This window comes from Pinus tabuliformis, chromosome 6 (assembly GCF_031772625.1).
Source record: "Pinus tabuliformis cultivar Carrire ecotype Pingquan chromosome 6, CPIR1, whole genome shotgun sequence".
NCBI lineage: Eukaryota > Viridiplantae > Streptophyta > Pinopsida > Pinales > Pinaceae > Pinus > Pinus tabuliformis.
Genome location: NC_142292.1, coordinates 1,737,143,247 through 1,737,152,014, shown reverse-complemented (window position 1 = coordinate 1,737,152,014; position 8,768 = coordinate 1,737,143,247). Strand labels below are relative to the sequence as shown.

Below are 8,768 nucleotides of genomic sequence, written 5' to 3'. Positions count from 1 at the left end.
TGGCTTGGTTCACAATTCTCCAGCGTATCGGGCTCACTTAGAGGTGCAGGGGCACTCTACAGGCGTTTCTACAGGAAGTCGTCTACAGGAAACGTAGAAAACAGCTCTGCAGAAGGAAAACCCGAGATTCTTGTCAAACTTCAAGCTTGAAATGAGAAAAGTAGTTAAAGCTCATGTCCAAGGTTACCAGGGTTCTTGAAAGTATTGATTTTGGAGTTTTTCAAATGCATTATAGATCTGTTAATGGTGGAGCAATCTGTTTGAATTCAGAATCTGATCATCTATTTCATAGTCCATGGAGGACAAGATATTCCCTGCTTGGTCTAAAACTGTTGAAGAATGCTTAGAAGAATATGATGTGAGCTTAGAGAATGGTTTAAATTCTCATCAAGTGGAAAAACGTCGTCAAATATATGGATGGAATGAGCTCCAGAAGAAAAATGGTACACCTTTGTGGAAGCTGGCAGTGGAGCAATCTGATGATACAGTTGTTAAAATACTTTTGCTGGCAGCTGGCATTTCATTTCTTCTTGCCTACTTTCGTGATAATGTGTCTTCTGAGGAGGGCATAACAACCTATGTAGAGCCCCTGGTCATTCTCCTGATTCTCATCTTCAATGCCATTGTTGGAGTATGGCAGGAGAATAATTCTGAGAAGGCTTTGGAAGATCTCAAAGAAATGCAATCTGATCATGCAAAGGTCTTGAGAGATGGACATTGTGTTGTAGATCTTCCCTCCAGAGAACTTGTTCCAGGAGATATAGTGGAACTGAAGGTGGGAGACAAGGTTTCTGCGGACATGAGAATTGTGTCCCTCAAGACATCCACCTTTAGGATGGAGCAGAGCTCCCTGACCAGAGAGCGCATGCCTGTGGTCAAAAGAACATATCCAACCACCTTGTGTGACTGTGAGTTGCAGTCAAAAGAATGCATGGTGTTTGCAGGAACTACAGTTACCAATGGCTGCTGCACATGCATTGTTGTGAGCACTAGCATGTTTACAGAAATAGGTAAAATTCAGGCACAAATTCAGGAAGCTTCAATGGAATGTCATGATACCCCTTTGAAAAGAAAGTTAGATGAATTTGGTGAAAGACTGACAACAGTGATTGGTGCCATTTGTATTCTTGTCTGGATCATGAACTACAAATATTTTCTTTCATGGGAAGTCATAGATGGGTGGCCAAAAAATATCAGGTTTTCCTTTGAGAAATGTACGTACTACTTTAAGATTGTTGTTGCTCTGGTAGTTGCTGCTATACCAGAGGGATTGCCTGCTGTGATTACTACATGTTTGGCTCTTGGCACTCGTAAGATGGCACAAAAGAATGTTATTGTGCGTAAGTTACCGAGCGTGGAGACTTTGGGTTGCACCACAGTGATTTGCTCTGATAAGACAGGTACTCTTACAATCAATCAGATGTCTGTCAATGAGTTTATAGCCATAGGGCACAGTGCTGGTTCACTTAGAGAGTTTATTGTTGAAGGAACAACATATAATCATGAGAATGGAAAAATATTGGATTGGCTTGCACATAATATGGGGGAAAATTTAGAAACTCTGGCAGAAGTTGCTGCAGTTTGCAATGATGCAGGGATATCTTGTCAAGGTCACCAGTTCCATGCTACTGGTATTCCCACTGAGGCAGCCTTGAAGGTATTGGTTGAAAAAATGGGAGTTCCAGACCCAATGGCAGGTGATACAAGTGCCATTCTCAACAGTGGCACAGTGAAATTGGGCAATTGTGATTGGTGGATACAAAGATCAAAGAGGCTGGCTTTATTGGAGTTTGATTGTGATTGAAAATCCATGGGCGTTATTGTCACGGAACCAATGGGACAAAATCGTCTGCTAGTGAAGGGCGCCATGGAAAATTTGCTTGAAAGGAGTGATTTTCAACAACTTGCAGATGGATCAGTTGTTGAATTAGATGATGCATCAAGGGAATTACTCTTGAGGAAGTTTCATCAAATGAGTTCAAAGGCTTTGCGTTGTTTGGGATTGGCATACAAGGAAGTTTGGGGAGAGGGCAGCAGAAGGAGAAATTGGCCGAGATTTTAGCTAGGGAGGCAGCACCTATGCTAGCCACCCTAAGCACATCCATCCCCCCCATGAACACTCATTTTTTTCAGGGTTCAGACACAATTTAGTCATGGTTCAACCTTCTACAGGAAGCTATAGGACTTTCTACAGGAAGTTCTGTATTTTTACCAGAAACATCCTGTAGAAGCCTTTGGGCAGGTCATAATCAATTATGGAGAGGGTATGAAGCTTGAAGTTTGTTGAGGAGGCATGCAACCACTCTTTCCTTCCATCCTCCACTGGTTTCATCTCCTTTCACCACCATTACCACCATCAGATTGAATATACTTGCACAATCATACCAAAGTTGAGAATTCTCTAGGAAAAGAAGCACAGGCAGTGAAAAGAAGCAAAGAGAAGAGCATGGTTTCATGACAGAGAAGAGGACATCACTTCAGAAGCTTGGCATGACAAGGAGGCCACCAGGGCCATCAAAGATAAGGAGATAGGTTGGTTGCTCAGAGGATGAGCAACACTTTCAGTAGGGGGGTGATGATGAGCCCCAAAAATGGATAATTATTTGGGCTCATTCAACCTCCTAATTCGACTTAATCCACCATTCTCATTAGTTTATTGCATGTTTTTGATTATATTTATGCTAATAGAGTGAATTGGGTTAGTCATTATGCCAACAAGTCTAATGTGTGCTTTGTGTAGCCTTTTTGGTCAATTTGGAGACAAAATCAATGGTTGAAATGAGCACTTGGCAGCCAAATTCGTGGAGAGTATTTTTAGGAAGGTGTTCCCCTCATTTATGGGCCCTTACCTAGAATTCTCCACCATCAGCTTGGAGTTCAAGGGCCACCAAATCAATCAGCACAAGGGCAGCCAAGCAAGTCAAGTAGGACTGCTGTTAACTACAAGTCTTGGGCAGCCGAGTCCCTAAAGTTTAGGAGGACTGTTGGGGTCCTCAATTTGTATAAATAAGAAGGCTTAGGGCCTCATTTTGGTTAGCTAGTGGTTAGTCATGTTGTAGCCAGTAGTTATTCATTTTGTAGTCATTTTGTAGTTCGATTTTTAGGCAGCATATTAGCTTTGCTTTCAGCACATTTTCAAGTTTCCCTTGTGGACAGTTTCGATGTAACTCTTCTTTTCTTGCTCAATAAAGATGAATCCAGATTTGCACCAGCTCTAAATCTCTCTTAGGAGGCTGTAGCTCTTGGGGTTGGGCCCATCTCAAGCACCCAATACCTCCTTTGTTTACTTTCATGTGTCTTTGCTGCATTCTTAGAGTAAAATCTGCTATTTAGATTTAAAACTTGTTGTGTTATTTAGGTTGCTTTTGATGACTAAAGTAGATTTTCATGTTCAGATTGATTTGGATAGATTAATAACATAAAGGATCCTTGGAAAAAGGGTCTCAAGCACCTCTGATCTTACCTCTCCCTCAGTGGGATCGTGAGTTAGGACAAAGGTGACCTTGCTGCCCACAAAAATGTTGTTTTGCTTCACCATGCAAGTATTAGTGTTGGATTCTTAGTTGTCAAACTTGATATCAGTTTTGACTGCATGCTTAGGGTTATGATTGCTTAGTTGCATAGTTAGTTCATCTGATTTTGTGCAAATAAACTTTTGTTCCATTTCTTTTGCTATTATCTAGGTCAGATTAGGTCAAGGTAATTAGGTTCTTGATTTTCCAAGTCTTCATTTGTTAAATTCGAAAAATAACTTGCAGAGCACCTGTTATCCTTATCTATCTACCCATAATCCATCGGATAATCTACTTCAACCCTTAGTCCATGATTCGTACCCTTCATTTGCCATACTTTCCCCACCTTCCCTAATTCCTACATTCTTGTGCATCATCGCTTCCTCCATCCTTGAACAAATCCAATCACTCCTTAGCCTCATCCACCAAGTCCTAGACCTCTTCACACCCCTATTTCACCTCCATACTCATTCCTCCATCTTTTTCCCTCCATCAATGCTCCAAAATCCCATTTCGAAACATCCTGTAGAAGAATTACAGAACATCCTGTAGAAATCCTGAACATCCTGTAGAACCCCTGTAGACTTCCTGTAGAAGCTCATAAACACGGTTTCTTGGCAGCCAAACTTTGTGAGACTCTATGGAAGGGTGTTAGGGACCCCTTAGACCCTCTCTGAACCTTCCCAACCTTTCCCAAGCATTTCTCCTCCTTGATCCACGTCTGCACAGTAAAAAATAGTTAGAAGCACATGCATGATAATTCCAACAACTTAAACAAAAATACAAAAAGATGTTTTCTTCAGATAGAGGTAGTCTAGCCACATGTATTTTACCTTCATAGAAGTAATGGCATCTCTTTTAGTAGTTTTCATGCTCTCCTTTGCGTCAGCAGGACTAGTTGGTAGAATTAGGGTTTGCTAGGGTTTGCGTTTCTTTTTGGCTTTCAGTTTCTTTTTGCAATTAGATTAGCTTCCTTCGAGTTAGCTTTCATCCATCAATTAAAAAGCTTCTTCTAAGAGCTCATAGAAGTTGGCTTAAGCTCCTAGTGGACTTGTGCCAGCTGACCAAGTGACAGCTGCGACAAGAGCTATTACTTGTGCATACAACACCGTCGCTTTCAAGTTTGTTACGAACTACCGGGTTGATAAAATTAAAGAAGGGAGTTCCAGGAGTTGTAGCATTATTGCTACAATACTGGAGCCCACCACCTGGCTACACTGGAATTGCTAGATGTGTCTAGACTCATGAATGACCCAATTCTTCATTCGCCATACTTGCCTCCAGTTCCATCCAAGATTCTGAGCGATTGTCTGAATTTTGAAGGAAAAGCAAAAGAGGATCCACAAGGCCACATGATGACATATCACCTCTGGTGCTCCTCGAATTCCTACGTTGATGATTCCTTTCATCTTCGGCTTTTCCAATGAACTCTTACAGGCATTGCAACCAAGTGTTATATCGAGTTACCTTGAAATACCTATCATGACTTTAACACTCTTTCCATGGCCTTTCTCACACATTTCCAGTCGTTAGTTCACTATGAAACTAGCACCCATCTGCTAACGTCGCTCAAGCAAGGACCTGCAACCCACATCTCCGATCACATCCATGAATGGAGACATAGGTGTTGTCTAATTAAGTTTGAGATTGTTGATCAATTATTGAACAATTGGTTCACGAAATCATTTTTCAACAAAATTGCTGAGGACATTGCTATGGGTGGATGCATCACTGAGGAATAAGCTATCGCACGTGCCTAGTATCTAGACCTCATCTATTCATAATCCGGCACGTTATATGATGTGTTACCCGATGCACTCAGACCATCATCTGATCTAATGGCATCTAAGTCTCTGGCTACCCCTCCTATTGATGGAGTAATTGGTTCAGTGACTCGGGCCCCTGCAAAATCTTCTTCCAAATAGAAGTCGGTCTCCAACACTGCTCCCAATGATTCCTCTCGCAATTCATCCAGGCCTGGTAAAACCTCGAAGGTTCACGTTGTCCAGTCTATTGCAACAGATAAATCCTCTAAAGGTAAGAAGAAAAGCAAAGGCAATGGTAAAGTCGATGCCCTGAAACAAGGTCATCCTAAGTCATCTACTGGTGATGCTTCCCAACAAAAGCCTAAATATCCATGCCTCATCTGTGAAGAGGATCACTATACTAAGGATTGTCCTAGATGTTATAAAGTTAGTCGTTTGCTCAAAGGGACCCCAGTTGTCCTAAAAGAGCCCTTTCTATCCCAACAGACCCAAATGGTAGACCAGCCTCAGTCATCTGCTTCCACAGGTTCACAAGTATTCATGATGAGTACATCGATTAACATGGCTACCAGGTCAAAAGATTATCAAACTCCTACCCCGACAATAGGCAAAGAGAAAGAAGGTACCCCTTCTTCTTCTACCCCGTCTAGTTCTGGTCCTCTCCATATAGAGCAACCTAATCCTGATTCCGCCATTCGACCACCTTCTCGAGGTGTGCTACGAAAATCCTCGTATAATCCCAACGGTCGAGTTGCTCAGCGTTATAATATTGTTGAATATTTCGCTCAAGCACCAACAGCTATGTCTGCTCTCGAGGTCCTTCAAAGTTGTCCTTCTCAGTGGAAATCGTTACTGTCAGCTATTGGGGGTATTGATCCAGCTGCCTCTGATCTCATTTATTTTAACCTGTAAAACCATGTTCCACGTTTACCTCATCAGTTTTCCTTTCTCATTCAGGTAATCATCAATGAGAAAATAATTCATAGGACCGTCATCGATGAAGGTGATTCTACCTGCCTCATGTTTTTCACTTGTTGGAAGGTAATTGGTTCTCCTACTTTGAACCAGTCCCCTAACACTTTGGAAGCTTTTGACAGACATGATTCGTGACCATTCAATGTCCCTCCGAACCTTGCCATTACTTTGGAGGGAAAGAGAGTACACATCGAAGTAGATATTTTTGACGCTAATCTTAACTACAATATTCTACTCGAACGGAGTTGGATCCATGCCATGCATGTTGTAGCCTCCTCCCTTTTCTGTGTGATTTGCTTTCCCCATCAAGGGAAGATAGTCATAGTCCACCAACTATCCTTCTTTGCCTCTTCCTCTGCGAATGGCAATGTTCTGTATGTCAAGCACACCGGTGCTCCTTATGAGAGTGTGGGGGCAGGACTCTTGAAAGATCTTGCCTTGATGGGCATTTTCTCGCTTCCACCTCCTCATGTTGCCTTTGTCGACATGATTTCGGTCAAGACTGATCCTTGGGTCATTCCTTCACCAGATCTTGTTGATACATGGGATGAGGTTATTTCGTTAAATCGTGCTGAAATTAATTACGTGGAAATTGTTTCGACTTTGCCTTCAGTATCCTCTGATCATCATATTTCGAGGACTTCTCTCGATGCATATTCTCAATCCCTATGGCTTGGTTCTTCAGAATCTCCCGATCCCTTAGTCGAGACTTTTCTTTCTGACGAGAGTATCATGGAAGTAATGTCTTTGGAAGAAGTACCTTGGAACGACACTCATCATCGTGCCTCGTTCTTTCCTAGCCCGGTGGTCATGTCCATGTGTATTAAGAAGTTCTCTTCTCTATTGCCTATTGACATGCCAGTTTTTCCTGACATTGTCAAGCTGCTTCCACTGGGGGCACCTTTATCTCTTCATAAGCTTCAGGTTTTTCTCCCTCCTCGAGTTTTTACCAATTGCACCTCAGAAAGTACTATGCTTAGGTCATCTTGCATGGCTACTTTTGTACAATAATGTGTTATTCATTTTTGTAAAGTGTGGATTGGTGTGTTGTTTGCAAGAAACTTTCCTGCTTATTACGTTTCTGCCTGCTTTGCAGATGTCGGTGTCTCCTCACATCGGTTTCGCTAATGGTGCTTGTCATAGTACCCAGAATCTATCATCCGCGACATGGGCCATTTATGACCCCCATGGTGAATTGATTGATCTTCAAGGTATTTGTCTAGGTCGAACAACTAATAACATCACTGAGTATAGTGCAGTTATCGAATTGTTGTCAGATGCCCTTGGCATCCGAGAATTGGTTGTCAACCTTGATTCACAGCTTATTGTTCTTCAACTCAGCAGGCAATATTCCATCAGAAACCCTCAAATATTGAGAATGTATCTACGTATTCGTCTACTAGAGAGAAATTTTGATTACATTACATATCATCATATTCCTAGACACATGAATACATTAACAGATGCATTAGCTAATTATGTGTTGGATAGACATTTGCGAAACATGTAAAAACTCAAAACACAAAAAATTTGTACCATAGTAAGCAAGGAAGTATAGCATATATATATATATATATATATATATATATATATATATATATATATATATATATATATATATATATATATATATATATATATATATGTTGATAATGTTTGTCATACATCAAAACCCCAAAAAAATAATATGTGTGTTCAAATACATCAGTGGCTCGCAGGCCTTATACATCCATGGCTCGCAGGCCTCAAAAATGTGGAATGTTGGACCTATGCACTAATGATGCTCATGGTAGCATGTAACTACTCACACTACACGAGTCAACAGTTGATGGATTCGATCTCATACCCCCACCGTATGCCTCTGATACTAGTGTGGGACATCACCCATCCAGGCATACTCTGGGATACAATGGGTCAATCCCTCAAGGTTCCACACGATCTCCTCCTCATTTTCGCTTCCTTCCTGATAAGGAGTGACATCGAATTGTCGCGCAACGTGTCTGGCAATCAAGGACATCCCGGTAGGGTGTTTTGGTCCAACATCTGCATTTATAAAATCGAAATGTCATGAATACATATATTTCAAAAAAAAAAAAAAAATTGTTTGTTTTTACCTCCATGATCATAATCATCCCCCTTTGGGAGCAGCATATCTAGATCACTGCGGAAGTTGGTACCGTTGTAGGGCCAATACTTCACTACGATCAATTGTCATTGTAGCCACGAGAAGAAGGTGGGCTTATAGGACATATGTTGGACCCCGATAATCTTGGGCATCATAGCACTCCAACGGACCATCTGTGGGTCTCGTGGCAATGGCGATTCTACCTCAGCCAGCTGGTAGTGAAACAGTGGAACCTGCTCCAGGAAGAAGGTCACTAGAATAGACCCATAGAAAAACTGCTTCAGGTTTCCCGCCTTAGCTTTTGATAGTTGGTGCTTCATGTTGACCTTCATAGCTTCTGCCCAGTTGAAGATAATGGGTGTCATACAGTTAATAACATACTGAAACTTC

General features: G+C 41.6%; 1 pseudogene; it reads left to right on the top strand.

The window, feature by feature from the left end:
• Positions 1-295: 295 nt before the first annotated feature.
• Positions 296-1,804, top strand: LOC149265836 (calcium-transporting ATPase, endoplasmic reticulum-type pseudogene; annotated as a pseudogene).
• The last annotated feature ends 6,964 nt before the right edge of the window (positions 1,805-8,768 follow it).